Genomic DNA, 21,840 nt, shown 5'->3' with positions numbered 1-21,840 from the left:
ATGTTTGACGCCGTTGACTTTTTAGCATATGTTTAACCGCTTGTCTTATTCAAAAAATTTAAGTAATTATTAATTCTTTTCCTATCATTTGATTCATTGTTAAATATATTTTTATGTAGGCATATAATTTTACATATTTCATAAAAGTTTTTGAATAAGACGAACGGTCAAACATGTGCTAAAAAGTCCACGGTGTCAAACATTTCGAAACGGAGGGAGTATTTATTAATTGTGAATTCTCATATTATTGAACTAATAAAATAATACGGTGAATTCAAATCCAAATACAATTAAACCTTATAAAATGTTCAATCATCCAATCAATAAACAAAAGCAAAATTGACACTCTAGCTAGCTAGTCTGGATATAACATTTTTATTCATGACGACTTACCTTTCAGACCAAGAAATATTCAATTTATACTCGCATTGTGTATATTCATTCTGAAATTTTGTATTAGTAAATTACGAAAAAAAATTACGATGGATTCATAGCTTGGAAGCTAACAACTTAGTTGCATTTATAGATTCTTTTTCTTCAAACTGTTATTGAAAAAATAAGAATATCCCTAATTATTAATCACAAAAAAGTAAATTAATTTCTACATGATCATATATTTTCCAATAGAAGAAAATATGATACTAGTGATTTAAAAATATAAACTTTGTCCTTACATTTTGTGTTTTATATTTTATAAGAGAGAATTATCCAATAATTGTTAACAATGTGTCTGGGTGTTTATCTTCCTTGTTATTAACAGTAAATAAATAGAGGACATTATATATTATGCATTAATGTTTTGAAAGGGAAAACTTGTGAAGTGTGCTGTTTGAAATCTAAATGATGATTAATGGTACGTGGACGCATGATTCCTATTGATTTTCATGGGCATGTACCCATAAAAAAATGCTTTGTATTTTTCCTGATGAATATCTCTGCATACTCAGGGAAACATATAATCCTGGGTTCTATATATTGCTAGCACAAGGTATTAGTGCTTATTTCTTACACATTTGGAACTTTAGTTATCATGCATGTAAGTAGAATCAAAACAAAGTGAATATGAACAAGTACTAGTACACGTTTTTCTTTTCATTTTTTATGATTTATTATGATAATACTCCCCCTGTCACTTATAAGTAACCACAAATAAATGATATTTTAGAATATGTGCAACCGACACGTTTAAATTATATCTCTTTGAATACTTCAAATTCAACTTTCAAAATGATATCGCTGGATTCATCTTAAAAAATAGTTTAAAGTATTGCTATATTTTTTTAGATTTTATATTAGTAACTACTTCCTCCGTTTTAGGTTATAAGACTTTCTAGCATTACCCACATTCATATAGATGTTAATTAATCTTGTCTAGATTTATTAACATCTATATGAATGTGGGCAATGCTAGAAAGTCTTATTAGGTAGTAATAATCAAACTAGTATATTGTTGACTACTTCTTCTGTCGAAAAAAAAACCCAATCTTAACTATGAATCAGCATAAGTGTTTGTACAGGTTTATAGCTAGGCCTCGGCCTTAAGAATTATACTACAAGAAGTTTTGTACAGAAAACCCAGAAATACCCATATTCCATTAACCTTCACAAAGAAGTTCGTCAGCTCCCCATTGTCATACTCCTAATGAAGTTGTAACAAAATATGCTGATCTAGATATATCAAATCCTGATTACAACTTCTTCATTCGGTTTGCAGCCATACCGTGTAGAGTTTCAAATGCCTTTCTTTGAAGTAATCAGATTCAAGCAAGCATCCTAGCAAAACAATCTTTTGACAATGGGCTCTGGACATGGGACTGACTGACTTTATACAGGGATGAAAAGGCAACAATCCAAGCTCTTTTTTGAATAAGATATTGGATAGGCTAAGCTAGGTGTAGCCCTAGGTGTAGCGAAAAGCGAAAGGGCATGTAGTTTAGTGGTTGCAGTGACCTTAGTAGCATCCCAAGGTCCTGAGTTTAAATCTCCATAGAAGCGAATTTCAGATAGAGTTGTTTAAGGGATTAAATTCCCAATTTAAATGACTGCATATATCCAGTTGGATGTAGAGACTGGGTAAAATAATATCCTTCTCTAGAAAAAAAAAAGGCTAGGTGTAGCCCACTTTCTATACTGTTTTGCTGAACTTGTCAAGCCCGGGTGTCTTTAGGGAATTTTAGGATTGGATTTTTTTGACAAAGGTTGAAGGTTGTATGTTGTTGTCAAAATATCGCTTATTTTTTACCATAGGCAGTAGAATAAGAATAGTTCAAACATGGATATATGGACAAGAGTAAATATCAAATACTCGCTCCATTTCATATTGTAAGTCGCTTTAATTTTTTTTCTGAATCAAACTTCTGCTTCAGGTTTGATCAGTTTATAGAAAAAATATAGCAATATTTACAACTCCTAATTAGTTTCACTAAATCTAATATTGAGTATATTTGATAGTATTAAAAAATACACTTCTCTAAAAAAAAGCTAGGTGAGCCCACTTTCTGTACTGTTTTGCTGAACTTGTCAAGCCCAGGGGTCTTTAGGGAATTTTAGGATTGAATTTTTTTTTGGATGAAGGGTGTATGTTGTCAAAATATCGTTTATTTTTTACCATAGGCAGTACAATAAGAATAGTTCAAACATGGATATATGGACAAGAGTAAATATCAAATACTCGCCCCATTTCATATTGTGATTCACTTTAATTTTTTTCTGAGTCAAACTACTTAATTAGGTTTGATCAAGTTATAGAAAAATATAGCAATATTTACAACACCGAATTAGTTTCACTAAATCTAATAGTGAGTATGTTTGATAGTATTTTTGTTTGTGTTAAAAAAATATTGATACGTTTTTCAATAAATTTAGAAAAAAAGTCAAAACGACTTATAATAGATGTGTTCGGCTGGGCTAGCTGCCGCAATGGCTGTAGCTGCAGCTGGCAGCTGGTTTGATCTGCCGCAACCCCTGTGGTTGCGGCACGGCAGCAAGTGCCTCTGAACATGGCCATTATATTTTGGAACTTGAAATCGTTTGATGTCAAAATATATTTTTTACCAAAACATTGGTCCATTATGATTTTTTGGTAATCGGGTAATAAGCCATAAGATCAAAATGACAATAAGCATATTCATTAAAAAAATTACACAAATAAATAGTTTTGAGTCATTTGAGTTCATCGGTAGATAAAATAATTTTTAGGAGAGCATTCTCAAGGGTTTTCCCCACTTGTGATAACCGGACTTACCACAGGTTCTGTAGTGGAAACCGTTGGCAGGGTCCATAAAATGTGTGTCAATTCAAATTTAGAAAATAAGGAGAAATGCATTTTAAAAATCCTATAAGTATTACCTAATTTCTTGTCGTATGGTGAAAACAATGTGAACATATTTTTCTGCCAAACAAAAATTGAAAAAAATTAGAAAACTATAAGTCAAAAATAGCAAAGGCCATGCAAAAATTTCCCTACATTATTCCTATATTATTTTATATTTTCTGAATATTGTTCCAAAATTATCTGCAATATATTCTATTGAATTTATCATATTTTTCTACTTGTTTTCAAACCATGAATTTAAAAATTTTAAAAATTTTCAACATATACCGTTCGTCTGGTTTTTTCATGGTAACCACGCGGTAGCCGTGTTACCGTGGGCTCGGTAACTCCCAACCAGGCAACCAGTACGGTATGATGGTGTAAAGTAAGGTTGTCTCTAATTAGCAGAGGCACATCTGTTCTAGAACACTCGGAAGATGATCCATGACCAGCAGAAGCGATCGATCGACGGTGCAGATGCGTCCGCGTCGCCCTGTTTCCTCGGTCAACGATATCATGATTGGTGATGACTGAGGCGAATCCACGTCGACGCGGCCCAATGGGCGCGCGGAAACCCGTCACGGGGAGACGCATGCATCATGCACAAAGCCCACCACCAATCCGTCCAATCCCCATCTCTTCTCATCTCATCTTTTAGGCGCCAAAAGCACGGCGCTTTCACACTCCCAAAATGGTGATCAGGCCGGGGCAGCATGGTAATTTCGTACTTTTGAGCTCTGCTATTTATAGGTTGCTGCTGCATTGCGTTGCGTCGTTGCGCCAATGTCATCGTTGTTGCTGTGCTCTCTACACTTTTACAGTCCACACAACTAGCTGCTTCCTCCGTTTTATATTATAAAACTTTTTAGGATTGTCTACATTCATATATATATATATGTTAATAAATCTATACACATATATATATGTCTAGATTCATTAATATACATATGAATGTGAACAATGTTAGAAAGTCTTATAATATAAAACAGAGAGAGTAATAATATAAGTCGTGGGTGAGATCTCTCAACGGTGGGGTCATTGGTGTTAAGTTGTTCTTCAGAGAGGATGACGTCGGACGCACTTGACGTGGCACACCCCGTACTTTCTGTGCGTAGCTAGAGAGGTTGGTCGTGCCACGCTGTGTGCGTCTGATACACCCTTTCTTTACGGTGATGATCTGTGTTTGGTCATGATCTATAGATGTATGATCTCCTTTTAGCTAAAAAAGGAAAAAATCTCCTTTTAGCTAGGTAGCATTTTCCTTGGAAATAAGTAAGCTCATGTGCACCGTCTCCATCTTTTTATTGCAAGAATTTTCTGTTGTGTATATTTTTCCTACAAACTCTGTTGCAGGAGCGCTGTACAAGATTAGTTATTAGCTTTTATTTATCTCATGTAATACTGTTATACACCATCATCAGCTATCTGGTACTCCCTCCGTTCCCTAATATAAGGGATTTTGATATTTTGTTTGCATTGTTTGACCATTCGTCTTATTAAAAAAATTAGAATTATTATTTATTTTATTTGTGACTTACTTTATTATCCAAATTACTTTAAACATAACTTTTTATTTTTTATATTTGCACAAACTTTTTGAATAGGACGAGTGGTCAAACAGTGCAAGTAAAATATTAAAATCCCTTATATTAAAATACGGAGGGAGTATTTGGCACACACGCATGGTGGATGGTCTACAGCCCATGTATCCATGAGGGGCCCGAAGGGCGATCGATTGATCATGTCACATGCGTACTGCATGCGTGGGAGAAGAGCAAGGAGGTGAAGTTGACATGATATATATATATATATATATATATATATATATATATATATATATATATATATATATATATATATATATATATATATATATATATATATATATATATATATATATATATATATAGAGGACACTCATATGGGGCACCATGGTGCCCGGGCACCATGGTATCAAATGCACAAAATCACTCAAATTTTTCAAAATTTTCAAATTGTGAGTATATACCTAGTTATAATAATTCGATTCATACCTATACCTATCAACAAAACAACTCAAATTTAACTTTATTTCACAATCCATGATTACATACCTAACTAATTATATGTATGGATGCTATATACCTAGAATCAAAATCTAACAAAAACAAGTTCAAATTCAGTTCAAACTTGCTTTGAACTAGTTAGTAAAGTGGTTAATATTAATACCTAAGTAATTGAAAAAGATTCATACTCATTTGAATTGGGTATATACTCAATTTCAACAATGGTGCCCGGGCACCATGGAGCACCAAACAAATTTACTATATATATATATATATATATATATATATATATATATATATATATTAAATTTGTTTGGTGCTCCATGGTGCCCATATATATATATATATATATATATATATATATATATATATATATATATATATATATATATATATATATATATATATATATATATATATCAGTAGCTACAGTGACAAACATATATAGAAAAGAATTACCGAGGTACTATCTACTATATGTACTTAAATATCTAACTATTGATTTATATATTTATTAATATAATATTATTTAGTTAAAATTCAATAATTTAATCGGGGTTCTATGATCGTGGGGGAGAAATTTGGAACGCCATTGAGTATATGGCACTTTTTTTAATTATTTTCTTAGAGAAGGGTATTTTTTTTCCCGGCCTCTATATTCAACCGGATATATGCAGTCTTTTTTTTAAAAATAGGAACTTAACCTATCGAACATGGAACAAGCCCTCAAATAAGCCAATATGAAATTCGCTCCTATGGAGATTTGAACTGATCAGAATCTTGGGGTGCTACTCAGGTCACTGCAATCACTAGGCTACATGCCCTTTGGCACTTAGCTTTGTGCTCTGCTTATCACCAAATTTACAATCTTTGGTGAGGGTGTACATAGCGGCTTGGATGGCTTCTGATTGGCCAGTACTGTCATTGTTCTAACTATTTTGTAATTAGCTGATCAACTTATCTCATGTAATTAATTTATGGTATTTTCGTTATATATATGTGGCGCATTTAATTACATTGTACTCTTTTTATCATGAATAAACTCACCAACTTATCAATATATTTGGCTATATCAGTCACTATGCAAACTTCTTTTAGGCTGTGTTCTTAGCTTTAAGTTCCCAGCCCTTCTTCCTCGTTTTTCACGCGCACGCTTTTCAAACTGTTAAACGGTGTATTTTTTACAAAAAGTTTCTATACGAAAGTTGCTTAAAAAAATCAAATTAATCCATTTTCAAAAAAATAGCTAATAGTACTTAATTAATCATGCAATAATACGTGCTCCGTTTTGCGTGCCGGGAGGAGGGTTACCAACCCCTCCCAAACGCAGCCTATAGAAAATCTTCTTGATCAACCACATATATGTTGATGGAGCTTCCTTGTCAGTAAATTAAAGGGATTTGCTAGACAACTGCCTGCTGTTTTTTTTCTATTTATTTTTTTTAGGTGGTCGGATTCCCATTGGGATCAAGCAATTTTAATATTATACTAGAACGGTCTCACGCGCTACGCCACGCGGTGCTCGAAGCGGGCGTGAGGAAATCAGTTCAGTATAGCGATTAGTCCTGGTCTATGGCAAGCAGCAAGCAATGGAACCATGTTTTTATTCGTGAATGTACTTTGGTATAATTAGATGATGGCATGATGCAGGTGTATGGAAGGGGAAGCCGTTTTTCTGTTCTATGCTTGTGACTTGACCTAAGTGCACTAAGCTTTTGCGTAGAGTTTTTTTTTTATACTTGTTCGAAGTCTGTTGTCGAAACGACAGCTGCATACGTCGAAAGACGTGGTTACTCAACAGTGGTTGGAAAACAAGTAAAGTGTATTGATTAGAGAATTTTTTCTTAAATCCCCCTATCACATGGCCCTATGAGACTATTTATAGCCCCTATTACAGGTTCTTACTACTAGGGTTTTGGTTATACAGGGGAATTTACATGGTTAAGGGACATTTACATGGGTATATAGTGTAATAGAGGTTTATGAGCCCCTGATGGGCCGTCGGGCGATCGTCGGCCCAATAGCCCCTAGGCTTGATGGGCCGGAAAAGGCTTCTTCGGCCCTCGCGGGGGCAAGCTTGCTTTGGCGAAATCGTCTCCCTTCGGCATATACTCTTCGCCCTACATCCTTCGCCCAAGAGGCCACTGGCTTGGCAGAGTACCCGCGCGATCCCTCGCCTCTCGCCGTCCTTGTTCCATAGTCTTCGCCATAGGGGGCTTCGCCCCGACTAACTTTGACGTCTCGGGCTTGAATCCCCACTCTTCGCATAGCTTTCGGTAGATTCTGGTTGAAGGGCCTCATGCCATACCGCCAACAAAGTCTATATGCATTCTAAGGACGTGAAACTAGATTATTTCAATGGATATATGTTCAGATGCTCTCAGATGGACATCATCAAGGTAGCCAACAAATCAGCAATCAGCAATGATATATTTGATCTCGCCACACAACCTGACAAGCTCATGTACTCTTGCATAATACACGGTAAACATATAATACTTTCATATATTTATCATTTGAGACGACCATTAAATAGTACGGTATATACAGGCTCATATATTTGTTTGAGGAATGTCAGCAGCGACCTTTTCAAGATGAGGGACCATGACTAACATTATCTTATATCATATTTGCTGGGCCTGTGGAAAAACAAAACAAGAGCCAAAAGCAAACTACAGACCAATAACAAAATGAATTCTATATCTAACCACTCTGAGCATAGTAACCTCATATTAGTACCAAAACCTTATTATGCAAACACAATGATATAAGCAATATATATACTGAGCTCATCTGCAAACGGTGTTGTGCAATACAATGACCTAAGAGGCTAAGGACATACAATTGGGTTTTAATATAGCATATCCATCAAATAAAGGTAAGATGGGTGTGTCATCTTTTTCACTTAATCTTCATGTGTGAACAATGCGTAGCTTTAACAGAGAACCATTAGAAAAGATCCATATGAGTGCCCAAAAATAAGTACTGCCAGTAATAGGTCATGACAGAAGAAAAGGGATCTTGAATAGATGCATAGCATGTAAGTATCTAACATTGTATGAAAATGCTACCTGGCAGATGCGCTAAACTTTTATTATGTACTCCCTCCGTTTCACAATGTAATTCATTCTAGCATTTCTCACATTCATATTGATGTTAATGAATCAATGATTCATTAACATCAATATGAATGTGGGAAATGCTAGAATGACTTACATTGTGAAACGGAGGAAGTAATCTATTATAGGCAATTAGCTATATTGCTTCCGAGAACAGAACGAAGGTAGTGGCACCGTAAAATCACAGGAAATAATAAATTGAATAGCATATCACCTGCTGGAGAGAATGACAAACGCTAAGTACTTGTTGCTTTTTCCATCACCTGCACAAGCAACACTTGCATTTAATCAGGAGCAAAGAACAGTGACCACCTCATGGTAGCTCATAGCCACCTACTAACGTGAGAGCTTATTTTAAGAAAACGCAATACTATGGTCACCAACAAAAACTATTAAACCCAAATCAAAAGCAGACATAATATGTTGGAAAAATAAAAAGAACCACCTTAGGTTCTTCTTGCTAGGTTGTTGCCAACTATCATTTTAGTGGGTTTCCTTGGTATCTTATTCTGAATGGATAAATTAACGGATGCTTTGTGCGGTCTCCTTTCCCTGCATGGACAAACGAAGCAACATGATGGAATCGCTATGGATGCAGATGTGTTATTGAACTGGCAACCATCTTAAACATAAAAGAGGATAGTAAAATAGTAGGCGCAGCTTATGTTAAGAAGGTATTACTGATGCTATGCATGTCAGCCCCCAAAACAAGCAGGCCAAAAAAAAAAAAATCAGAAATAGCTTCTATGGGTTGAGATGAGAAGGCAGCCACACAACTCAGGTTCTAGCAGGAACACATAAAAAAATAGACGGGATTCTCAAGCATACTCACGAGAGAATGACCAACAGACTGGTTTCTCAAGCATACTCACGAGAGAATGAACAACTCTGAACTAAAGGGGCAAAATGCAATCAGGGCAACAAACTCGATGGAGAAAATCCTAGATCCTTTGCATTCTGAGAGTTTTTTCTGGATGATCTGTGAGGTTTTCCATGGTTCTGATGCCTAACGTGATCAGCAACAGGCCCTTGATCATTCCTGGCCTTTGTTTCCTGCTGGAAGAAGTAGGAGAAGAATTAGTTGGATTCGATTTCAGCAATGTGAGCAGCAGATTGCTTGCTCCCTTTTTTCAAACAAAAATTTTACTAAGAAAAAAAATCCTATCTTTCTGTCATGGGAGGACTCCAAAGAACAGAAATTACCATCAAATAAGCTGGTAGAAGGATTCATTACCTGAAAGCTCGCCATATCCAGATTCTTAGTCGAAGAGCAAAACACTGAACAAGAACTCCAGGTCAGCTCAATGATTTCCCAGAATCTGGGTTTTCGCCAACAAATCAAGAACCGCATCTTAGCTGAATTAATGCGGTTGCCGGCGGCATGACCACAGGTCTGAAGCGCACCCCCAACAATCAAAGAAATGAATAGTCTTTATTACCTGGAAGCAAGACATAATGGGAGGAGCCATGTAAGCTATGCAACAGGTCCAGCGAGCAAGTTGCTTCATGACCATGAAGAAAAACCATGTAAATGGAATCTGCGGGAATAAAAACAGAAGGAACTCTGTAGAGCTGACCCACAACAGAATAGAGTTATCTTTTAGAACATTATTCTTTTATTTAGAGGCAACAACAAAAATTATATTGAACTATCTTTCTGAATTTCGTCACACATCTTACCATACTCCCCCATATTAAGCATCTAGGATGCTCATCTAGCCAACATAACAAGATAATAGAATTTGCCTAAAGCATTGCATGTGGATGTTCTTAAAGAAAGTAATAGCATTGCATAGTTGTTTCACTGGGGGAACAAAAGCTATCACTGCTGTTGAACAGCCAAGAAGATTGAATGTAAAAAGGAATTTTACCGCCAACGGTTGAATATCAACTAATCAGGTTCAATTCATACGACAACAACCCAAAGGTTATGCAAGCAGAGTAGTGACGGGCCAAAGGTTATGCTGAATGACAGCATAAATCATTTCATTAAGCACCACGTTTCCTCAATACTGTAACAATACTTTTTTGTACAGAAACATGCATGTCCGGTGGTCTTTTCACAGCTTCTTACTTTAACAGCTATAATTGGCTTTGTTTCCCCAAATCTCCAAAAATGTACAATGTAAAGTAACAACCATACATTTGTAAGGCCTACTGTGGCAAGCAAATATAATCCCATGGCATGTAAGTTTCTGGACATTGTATGTTTAGCAACCTCATAAACCAGTGCCGCCACCCCTCAAAAAAAATTTAGTCTAGCAGTTGCAATTCTCTCTGCTGGAAGTAACACTGCAATCTCGCTATATTCAGCAAAGAAATAAACTCAGATAAATTGGTTGTGCTGATCAATAGCATGTTCTATACAAAACAGTTCTCTTGTTTCATGTTGGACTTCATAGTGCTCAGAAGTGAGAACATAAGAGGCAGCTAGCAGCATCCCATACCTTAGAGTAGCAATCTAGCTCAACATAAGAGACCATATATAATGCGTGGTCCTATGTAAGAACTATCTGCTGCGCTACTTGATCCCCTAAAACCTACTTTTATTGGTAGAAAATACTCAAATCTGGATACTACACAGAGTAAACTGTGGTTGAAGTACAAAATTTATAGGAAACCCATACAACATCCACATAATTTCGTCGCTAGTCGCAATAATCCTTCACCATGTCATCCATAGTCAACTATTGAAATTTACTTTCTTTCGCATCGCACTGTAATAGTCCATACATATATAAACATGTATCGTATAAATCAAGCAAATTTGACAGAACCAAATTTAGCGGATAAATGTTGTGTATGATACCTCATAATTGTCTTGTCCAGCTGCTTTTCGCAACAACTTTCGCAGAGGAAACACTGGAACCTCTTTCTCAGATTAGCCCCAAATGTTATTCAAACCGCTTACATCCCTGCAATCCTCCAACCAAAATATATCTTCCTTCGCCTAATCAACCACACTTCAATGTCATGCTAACAGTGGGAACGTTGTATTGCCTCCGGCCGCATCGCCACCGAGATCCTCGTCTCCACCCAGAGGCCTCGTCATTGTTCCTGTAGACAATCGTCGGCGGCGAGATCAGTGAGAGACAGAGGACGGCGGGAGGAGGATAAGGGCGAGGGATAGAGGAGTTGAGTAAGGAGTGACAAGGGGGGACGCTGACCTTTGGTGTCGACGATGGTGCCGAGGACGAGGGGACTGCCTGGCGCTGAGACGAAGAAGAGGACGAGGTGCCTCCATATCTAGCGGAGTGGGCGACGCGGGAGCTACTGTGCGTCATCGCCGTCACCGATGAAGCCAGCAGTGGGGGATTTTTTGGGAGGAGGATGGGGAGGCCAGGACAAAGGGGAGGACGTTGCCGCTACCGCTGAGCAAGGAGAGACCAGATCCAGCAATGACGATGGCCTTCCCCTCCTCCTCTCTTCTTGAAAACAAACAAACAAAAATACACTCAAACCACCAGAAACCGCAGTGAAATTAACCTCCGCGAGACCCCTAATCGATCTACCGAACAAGCCAACCATGGGTTCCGCCTCGGCATCGTCGTCGAACTCGTCGGCGTTGAGGCCGCACCGCTCTAGGAAGCGAGGGCGCTCCGTCGCCGACGCCACCGCGCCCGAAGGAGCCGCGGAGGACACCACGGGGAGATGGTGAGTGGGGAGGCGGAGGGAGGGAGACGGCCTGAGGGTTTGGTGGAGAGGGGCGGGAGAAAGGGGAAGGAAGCAAGCGGTCGGGGAGAGGGGGAGTCGGGGGGAGCGAGCGGCGTGAGGATGAGGAAGGGGAAGAGACGAGCGGGCGACGTGGAGGGCTCGGCGCCAAGCGATCCCACGACGCGGTAAGCACGGGCGATAGGGAAAAACGGATGGATAGATGTGGCCCATGTGCAGGATCGAACGGTCCACAGGAAAGGCATCTAAAACACAACCATAATCAATCCATATTAGCGAGGTGTTTCAAGCGGATTAGTCATCAGGAGCCAAATCGCTCTGGTAGCGGCAAACCCATGCGCTTTAAGATATCTAGTACTAGTATTGGAAGAAGCAACAGAAGTTTGATCTTTTACTTTCACTACTACGTAAATGATTTTCCTGGACAGAGTTGCGTGCGGACGGTAACTTGTTCCGCACGGAAAAATGGGTTCATTTTCCCGTGCGGTCCATTTAAGAGGATCGCACGGAAAAATTGATTTTTCCGTACGGTCCTCTTAAGTGAACTGCACGTAAAAATAAGTTTATTTCCACAGACGTACGTCTTAACTGAACCACGCACAAAAAGGCCATTCCCTCCCACACACTTCAAAATTTTCACCTACTCTCTCTACCTTTTTCCTTTTAATATTCACTCCTCACCCTCTCTCTCTCAGTGAAACTTCTCTCTCTGCCTTTCAACCCTCCTCTCTACTCCTTTCTCTGAGCGCGCAGGCGGGAGGCGATCGGCTCGCCGCCGCCGCTGCCGATGAGGCGGTGGCCGAGCTGCTGGCGGCCGAGGCACGGGAGGCTGGTGCGGCTGCGTTCGGAGGCATCGCGGTGGCGGCCGCCGCCGCCGACGACGAGGAGGAGGAAGCTGCGGCTAGGAGCGGCGCCGCTGCCGCGCGCCGACGAGGAGGCGCCCATCGCGGTTGCAGGCGGAGGTGGCGCGGCGGCTGCCGCCGACGTCGAGGAGGAGGAGGCGGCAGCCGGGAGCGGCGCTGCCACCAACGACGGGGAGGAGGAGGCTCCCGGGAGCGGCACCACCCTCCCCTCCTCATGCGGCCGCCGACGACGAGGAAGAGGAAGCGGCTGGGAGCGGCGCCATCCTCCCCACCTCATGTGGCTGACGCCGACAACGAGGACAAGATGGTCAGGATCTAGCGGCCGGGAGCGGCGCCTCGCTCCCCACGCCAGGATCCAGCGGTGGCGGCTGCCCTCCGCTCAGATCTGGCGGCTGCGCAGTCCCCCGCCCGGATCCGGCAGTAGTGGTGGCGGCGGGGAGCGGCAGATCTAGGGTTAGGGTTCGGTACTTTGTGAATATTATTTTTTTTTTGATTATTATTTTTCCGTGCGGGCGACATAAGCAACCGCATGGAAAAATCTGATTTTCGCGTGCGAAGGCGCCACCCGCACGTAAAAATCATGATTTTCGCAGACGAAGTGTTGAGTGCATTCATCCGCACGTGAAAATTTTGTTGACCGTACGGAAAAACCCATCCCGTACTAGTGTTTTCTTGTATAACAATCATATATAATTTTGCCAGTGGCTACACATATGGAGAAATTTTCCTAACCCAACCATGGGCCAGGCCTAGACTTGTCGAGATATGGGCCTGTTTGAGACACAGCCCTAAGCTACTGATATATATTATTAGTTTACTTAAACGCCGTGGGAATACTTAAACGTCGTGGGAATGGATGAGGATTTAGCGCGCCACGTCATCGATTTTTGCAAAAAAATCCCTGCTCTTTCGGTTAATTACGGGGCGGTTCCTGCTAACGTACTCCGTCCGATCTCACGATAGGCTCGATCTGACCGTCCACGTGTCCCGCGCTGTCGGCCCTTCCGCACCCGTGGCATCGTTGGATCCGTAACGGACGGTGTAGATTTCACTAGCCCGCACCAAACCCTAGCCGCCTCACCCAGCCCCTCCTCCGCGACCCTCCCCCTCCTCACCTCCCCTCGCGCGTGTCGGCGCCGCCGCCGCCGCCGTCGCATCTGCCGGCGGCGGCCCTAGCCTCCTCCCCGACGGATCTGCCGACTCGAAGGAGAGAGAAGCGAGTCACCGCCGCCTCTTCTTCTCTTTCATAGTTTTATCTCCGCCTCACCACCGCCTCACCGCCTCTTCCCTCACGCATGCCGCCGTCGCAATCTCACACTCCTCCAACCCTCAACGAAGCGCTTCCGCCACAGCCCTCAATTTTCGTCGCCGCATCTGCTAGCAAAGATCCAGGCGCCTGGAGAAGAGGAACACGAGCTACCACCACCTTCTTCCCTTCATCTGCCAGTGAGGATGGTCGCATCTTGGTGAGGATGGCGGCAACGCGCCGGCGCGTGAGTCCCCCACAGCGTCCTCCAACTTTTTTTCTCTATAGCGGTGCGCTCCCTCCCCCTCGCATCAGTAATTTTCTTTTTCTATGGCAATGTATGCATGGAAAATCTCATCACATTTACAACAGGTAACTTTCCCCATCTAATTTTCTCTCATCTTGCTGGATTTTATTTTTTTGGATCGATCCCCCTATTTTTGTTGCAGCAATACTGGTTCGAAGCAAGCTCAACTATTTAATGGCAATATATTTGTCGGTACTCCACTACATAGGTTGCTTCGATTTTATTTCTACAAGATGCAGGTAATAAGTGCGTGTGTTTCTGCTTTTGTTAGTTCAGGCGTACTGCCCATGTTCATCCGATTGCTGTCCTAATCGTTCGTGCATTCATTATAGTAATCAAACAGTTGGAGTTAGCATGTATGTCTTAATCTGCTCAAGAAACTTCTTGCAACCCCCAAGTTTTCCCCCAAATCGAAGTCTGCAGTTGACTGCATACAATTTAGATTCTCTATTTCTATTTCATCGACTTATACATCCATCAACATTTTGTTTGTTAGAATGCCCTCTTGAAGTACTGCCCATGTTCATCCGATTGATGTCCTAATCGTTCGTGCATTCATTATAGTAATCAAATAGTTGGAGTTAGCATGTATGTCTTAATCTGCTCAAGAAACTTCTTGCAACCCCCAAGTTTTCCCCCAAATCAAAGTCTGCAGTTGACTGCATACAATTCAGATTCTCTATTTCTATTTCATGGACTTATACATCCATCAACATTTTGTTTGTTAGAATGCCCTCTTGATGTTTTGATATGGAGGAGTTTTCAGACGGAGAAGAACAAGCTGCTTGGCAGCCCATACGCATGTGTGGCTGTGCAAATGCAGCCTGCGATGGAGTGCCACAACGAGCTCCGCTAAGTTACTTTGCTAGGCCATCCTTGCGATGGCAGCTTGGCGCGGCCAGGGATTCCAGCAGCCCATGGTACAGAGTACTTCTCATTATAACTAGCCATATGATTATCTCACTGTATCTTATTTGACTTCGCATAATTATTAAGAGTTTAGCTTCTAATATATTGAAGGTCCCTTGCCTACACCTTTGATACAATGTAAAACCCATCAAGTTCTCATGTTATTGTTTACTGAGTCTAATGTGAATTCTTTTCTACTAATTTGCCTCTGCAGCCATGCTGTAAGAGATGAGCATACCTTAGGTACCTAGGTCCTACCTGTTCTTGAGAGCAATCCTTACCTGAATTAGCTCCACAAACCAATTGTTCTTGCTGCTATAAAATTTTCTCCAAGTTAGAGCTTCCTTTGTTTTTGCAAGACAATTCTTGGTGCTAGAAGATTCGCTCCATGTTAGAGCATCCTTCCACGTTAGAGCAAACCAATTGTTTTTACATGTCCAAATTACAAGTATGAAGCAAGTTGTGTTCAGTTTTTCTTCTTAATTTTATGGGGAAAGTCTAGATGTGCCTCTTTGTTCTTTGCTCGGTAGTCTATATAGGTCAGTTTTACCTGTTTACACATGAATGCTTGCAGTACTAAGTTGAACCGTTCCCATCGACTCCCCATATTCTCATTGTATGGCACACAGATTATGTCACCAGAATAACCTAATCTCTAAACATACAAATTTTATATCCAACTGTAACAGCAATTATTCAGTTTTTACTTTTTCGAGAGGAAGTTACTAAAATTGTTCTTTGATAATATAACATGGCAGGACTATTTTGAATAATCCAGAAGTTCTCTAGACCTCTAGGGCCATGGCCTCCTAAGTCATGCTTTCTATAAATACTTTTACGTAACTTTCCAAACCATTAGGAAATTGTTATTCTGAAACTATAACGGGATTGTCGTATTGTTTAGTTCATGAACTGTATAGTACATCTTAATGCATAGAAAGTCTAAATTTAATCTTTACATCCAACTCTAGGAGATAAATTTACCATGTTTGTGAGAATATGTTAAAGTTCAGCAATATATCTATTCATCATTAGTAAAACTTAAAACATTAATTTAAGAGTTATTGGATTAGGTTTTTCTTGGTTGCATGACCAATTAGCTGAGGAGTAGTTCCATTTTCAGTATTGGATCATCAATAGTTTGGTAATATTTGATGAGCAGAATGTTGTATTTTGCTGCCCCTTAAGTTGATACTAGAATAATTAGTACACTTCTTTTCAGCTCATTCTTTGTGGTTTACATGAGAACTTTAGTTTACTCATTTTGATTTATACTAACACACGTACTATCCAATCTTTATTATAATGTTTTATGTGGTCCTTTTGACCTTCTATTGTGGACATTGTCTTAGTTGTGTCATGGATTGCTTCTTTTTGTTGTAGGTGGTGTTCAAAATGAGCAGATGGTTCATCTCTACCACTTGCAGTCTGATTCTACAGTATTTCCTAACCATGGCTATGAATGTTTTTTTATGAAGAAAAAATCCCATGTCAAACATACCTCAAATCTCAAGTTACATATGACCAGTGTTGATGTCATACTGACTCTCAAGTCGATTTTGACACATCTTGAATTGAACCAATCCAAACAAATAGATTTATTTTTACCTTTCTGCTTTGTCATGATTTGGTCGACATATTCAGTCCAGATATTACAGTGATATCTCTGTTCTTCAGCAAAGCGAGAGAAATCTGCAGCATGTCTGAATTGTAATAATTGTATGTACATGAAAGATGCAAGTTTAAATTTATTTAGTTTTTATATAAGGCGGTCATTTTAGATCAATGTTCTTAGATTGCAGTAGCATCTTCTAGGTCATTTGGTCAACATATATGCATTTGCTACATTCGCAGTGAAATATTTTGACTATGCACTGCTCTGTGCATCTTTGCACATAAAAGCGTAACAGAATACTTATCATGCATTGGCGTATGGTTATTACAATCATCATCGCACGCAGCGTAGCGCGCAGCGTAGCGCTTGTTTCTTTCTAGTTAAATTTAAAGGGGACCGATATTTTACTCGGGTGGTTAGCGTCGCGGTGGGCACACTGCCTGCGAGCATCGAACTCTCATGCTCACCCAGGGTTTTTTTACCTCTCTTTCCCATGTATAAAGGACACACATGCGCGTTGAGTGGTATATGTTAGGGACGTGGACACGTGTGTGTACATGTGTTGTGGTGTGAGTGTGGTGTCTGTTTGTGCGTGTCCTTAATTGTACCCTTAAAAAAGAAGATATTAAATTTAAAGAATAATATATATGTCTGCTAAATAATTATTTCATTCGACGTCTGTTATTGCTCTCTTCTGTGGTTAATACTACAAGCTTAGGTGGAAAAACATCGAACTGGTTGAGTGTAGTGATACAAGAATTCTAAGGTTTGAGGTGTGTTTGATCCAGATCCGCATGCACTACTTAATAGGTAGCATGACAAATTTTTTCTTTGAAAACACAGTACAGATACAAGTGCTCACATACACGCTTAAACTCCCCTTATCCACACGCAAATCCTACCGCTATATATAAGCACCTTAGAAGACTGAGTTGACATGTTTTGAGATAGATGAAGTCACCACAATCATCTTATTATTATCAATATCACTTAAAAATAACTAGCCATAAATACGACCAACTGTATTAAGTTTAGGACTTGAAATTGGGTGGGCAAGTTCCACCACAAGAGAAAGACACATTTATGCGCTCAGATTGCATTTATCTCTACTATTATAAAAATTGAAGATGTTTTTGTCGGTATTTTGGTACGTCATCCGTGTTTGAGTCGGTTTTTAATTTCGTTTGCTTTTGGAAATACCTACCCGTATTTGAGTCGGTTTTTAAGTTATTCGTTTTTGGAAATCCAGAAGAAGTCATATAAGAAATCTCTTTATAAAAAAAAACATGCATGCTAATTTGAGACGATCATGAAGCTCATGGTTTTTTTTTAAAAAAAATATATCCAAGCGAATTCTCATATTGAATTTTACCTTAACTAAATCATATAATAATAATAAGATTAAATAGCCTTCACCTGTTCCAACGTACGGGTATTTTTTTTTCTAGTCAAAAAAAAAAAGGAACTGTCATGACAAATGCCTGTGTTTCTGGACGATGCGTTGGTACCGGCCGGATTGGTGCTTGCATGATCTGCTGGCAGATGGGCCGGAGATGACGTACGGTTGCTGATCAAGGAATTGCAGCTGATCACCAGGTTAATTTGTCCTCATCCCCCTTAGAAAGACAGAAGATCTATCGATGCTATCTTAGCCTTCTCTGGATTAAAGTTGGCTGGCGTTTGGGACCTCTTTTTTATGTTTTTATGCAACGGTAACCATACTGGGTTTATCTTTCAGGTTTAGCGTAGACTGTCCGTGCAATCCTGTGAAACAGGATTGCAGTCACTGCTTCTTAGATTTGATAACGAGCTTCTTAGATTTGATAACGAGCTCCATAAAAATCAATTGTTGAGTCAGGTGAAGCTCACACCAAAATTAAAATCTATGAGTCAACAACAAACCTTCATCTTATGCTATTACAGGGTTATCAAGCGGAGTGCACGTCAATGAAGGTCCATGGATGTTTTTGTCACGGCATCGCCGCTACTCCGCGAGTCCTTGTTGATCTCATCTATTACTGTTGTATAGCTACATCTTAAATTTGTTGTTCTTACTTCAGTTGGTCTTATCTCTTGAAATGATGGTTATGTATTGTATGACCGATCTGTACTGGGGATTATTTCCCTAATCTCTATCTTTGCTATATAATGAAATGAGTAATTTTCAAAAACAAAAAACGTAAAGAGTTCAGGTGTTAGGTGTATATATAATAAGAAGTGGAGCGAGGATTTTACGATTGTTACGCTGTTAGGGTTCCTTTTGTTATCCAGCCCTATTTTCACGTTTTTTTAAGCAGCAACTAAACAAGTCTATCGAAAATTAGTCGAAACAAAAAACTTTTAAAAATTTAAATCGCTCTGTATTATGGTCCTCAATGGAACCAATCGAGCAGATACCATGTACACCCTCCATCCCAAAATAAGTTTAGGTTTGTGTCTAACATTAGACTGTACTTCTTGTTTGAATTTTTTTTATAATTAGTATTTTTGTCGTTATTACTTATTATATAACAAAACATGAATAGCATTTTACACATGACTTATTTTTTTCATAAAATTTTCAAATAAGGCAAACGGGCAAACGTTGGAGACAGAAACCCACAAATGAATTATTTTGGGACAGATGGTGTAATATATTAACAACTATTACATTAAACAATATTACACTACTACTATACCATTTTCGCATACACCCGTGGTCCCTTCTTTTTTATAAGCGGCCTAAAATAAGGTCTTCCAGTACATAATTCCCCATTTAAGGCCTGACCTTATAAGGCCCGTCAATAAAAATACAGGTTTTTTCATAGACGGTCTTCTTATGGGTCCGTCGGTGAATACAATGATTTTTACTAGTAAATACCTGTGAAGACCAGTCTATAAAAATACCCATGTTTTACACAGAGTTCTCCTAGTGGTGACTGCCTTTGGTATGATAAAAAAAATCAGTAGAGAGAAGCAGCAAGCACTACTCCATAGTCTCCACTCTTCTGGCTCTCCCTCACCAAGCGCCCCCCTCCGATCCCTCTCCTATCGTAGCTGCCCTAACTCCTTGCCCCCTGCCTGCCACTGCCTTCAACCCTCCCTCCCCAGTGCTGTGGCACGGTGACGATGGTCGGGCCTTGCGGGAGCACCAAATCTGGAAGATTCACGGCTCGGGAGCACCGGATCTGGCTGTTGTAGGTTGTGTACAAGGTTGGTGACAAGGCGCTCAACGACCACAACGGCAACGGGCAGATCTAGGCGAAGTGAGGCAAGGTCATCCGCGGCACTGATGTGCAGAACGGAGGTCGTCCACGTGCCGACATGTGGATCTAGGCAAGCCAAGGATGTCCACGGCCTTGGATTCGGCAACGGCAATGGTGCAGCAGGGAGAGCCTTAATGCAGCAATAATATCGAAGCACGTTTTCATCGGCCTCAACTTTGGTGGTGGAGCTAGGGAGGCCGGACCAGTCCCCATCATCAGACATGGAGGTCGGTGCTGCACGTGGCCCATTCCCCCTTCATCAACGATGGGTTAGTTTTCCTTCCCCTTCCCGATGATGGCATCTAGGGCCGATGAATCGGGCTTTGTTGGGAAAATTTTTTGAATGTGAATTTTGGTGTGTATTCAAGCTGATTGGAGATGTTTTTCTTTTCAAAAATATCTTTGCCCAAAAACTACCAAAATTTTGATAATTTGAGCCTTTTGAAAAAACTTATTTAAAGAATAGACCACGCCAAAAACTTATTATAAAAATGAACCAAAACCTCAACGCCATGGGCTCTGATGCTGAGGCCCAACATCGCCTTGGCGCTGACTCCCACCCTCATCACCAATGCGCATGGCGCTGAGTTATATGCTCTTTAAAAATGTTCAGAGCTCTTCTTTTCCATAAGTATTGCGTGGCCTAGTGGTAAATTGACTTCCCTTGAGACTTGGTGATTCTGTTTTCCACTCCCTCCCCCTTTCATCATTTAATTTTTTTTCCTTTTCATGTCGTAGCGAATAAAAAATTAGAAAGGCACGATTTTTTCCCTTAGCCATTTTTTTTGGGGCAAATAATTTTTTTTGGGTGAGGTCGAATAAAAAAATAGGAACAATTTTTTTCTAGGGTGAATAAAAATAGAAAGGTAATAAAAAGTTGCAATTGATGGGTTTCGAACCCAAATCGCTGGGTGGTTCCAACGGGTGAGCCCCCTACTCCTACTAACCTTATCCTCTTCTCCACACCTCGTTTTATGTGCCCACATCGGTGGCCGGGCGATGGGAGGGGGAGTTTGACATGCTGGTGATGGGAGCAATGACCAGCCTCTCCGGCGAACTCCCCCTGCTCCTCCTCCCGCAAAATCCAAACACAGGTTAGATTCAATTTCCCACCTTCTCCACCGCCACCACCAAACTGTGCCAGCATAAAAAAGGAGTCAACGTGTTAGCCGGGCCTCGCCTAGCTGGCATCCGTCCCATCTCCTTCGCTGACCTTTACCCCCGCTAGCAATCGACCCCGAGGCTCCGGCAGCAGCACCGCTGCGTTGCTTCCCGCCCTTGTCCGCCACCTCGCAGGCCATCACTCTAAGCCCAATATGCCACTACCACCTCCCCAGCTACCCCCTCTGGCCCTCCCCCCTTCCACCCCTTAACCCTAACCCAAACCCTAACATCTTGTCGTTATGCATCAGAAAGTGTTCGTGAGAAGCCGGTGGTGGGAGTGCCCAATGCACACGCATTGAGCTAACCGGATCAGGCCATGGCGACGGGGTCGGGCTGGGTGCT

At 40.5% G+C, this 21,840-nt stretch overlaps 2 long non-coding RNA genes across 15 annotated transcripts; one reads left to right on the top strand and one right to left on the bottom strand.

The window, feature by feature from the left end:
• Positions 1 to 7,162: 7,162 nt before the first annotated feature.
• On the bottom strand, positions 7,163 to 12,229 carry LOC9272579 (uncharacterized). 13 transcript variants are annotated; one of them, XR_010734480.1, is made up of 9 exons: positions 12,003 to 12,229; positions 11,645 to 11,905; positions 11,287 to 11,534; positions 9,917 to 10,015; positions 9,712 to 9,796; positions 9,310 to 9,533; positions 8,923 to 9,029; positions 8,692 to 8,740; positions 7,163 to 7,689 (listed from the first exon to the last, which is right to left on the bottom strand). It is a non-coding gene; the product is annotated as an uncharacterized lncRNA (long non-coding RNA). The 13 variants fall into 13 exon arrangements; XR_010734476.1 differs by lacking the exon at positions 9,917 to 10,015 and having other exon boundaries at positions 8,920 to 9,029; positions 9,712 to 9,916; XR_010734471.1 differs by lacking the exon at positions 9,917 to 10,015 and having other exon boundaries at positions 9,712 to 9,916.
• Positions 12,230 to 14,107: 1,878 nt separating this feature from the next.
• On the top strand, positions 14,108 to 17,260 carry LOC4345175 (uncharacterized). 2 transcript variants are annotated; one of them, XR_010734538.1, is made up of 4 exons: positions 14,108 to 14,548; positions 14,708 to 14,804; positions 15,294 to 15,485; positions 16,858 to 17,260. It is a non-coding gene; the product is annotated as an uncharacterized lncRNA (long non-coding RNA). The 2 variants fall into 2 exon arrangements; XR_010734539.1 differs by having other exon boundaries at positions 14,108 to 14,630.
• Positions 17,261 to 21,840: the final 4,580 nt, after the last annotated feature.

Source organism: Oryza sativa, chromosome 8 (assembly GCF_034140825.1).
Source record: "Oryza sativa Japonica Group chromosome 8, ASM3414082v1".
NCBI classification, from domain to species: domain Eukaryota; kingdom Viridiplantae; phylum Streptophyta; class Magnoliopsida; order Poales; family Poaceae; genus Oryza; species Oryza sativa.
The sequence above is the reverse complement of the archived record's forward strand: the minus strand, read 5'-3'. Positions and strand labels throughout refer to the sequence as shown.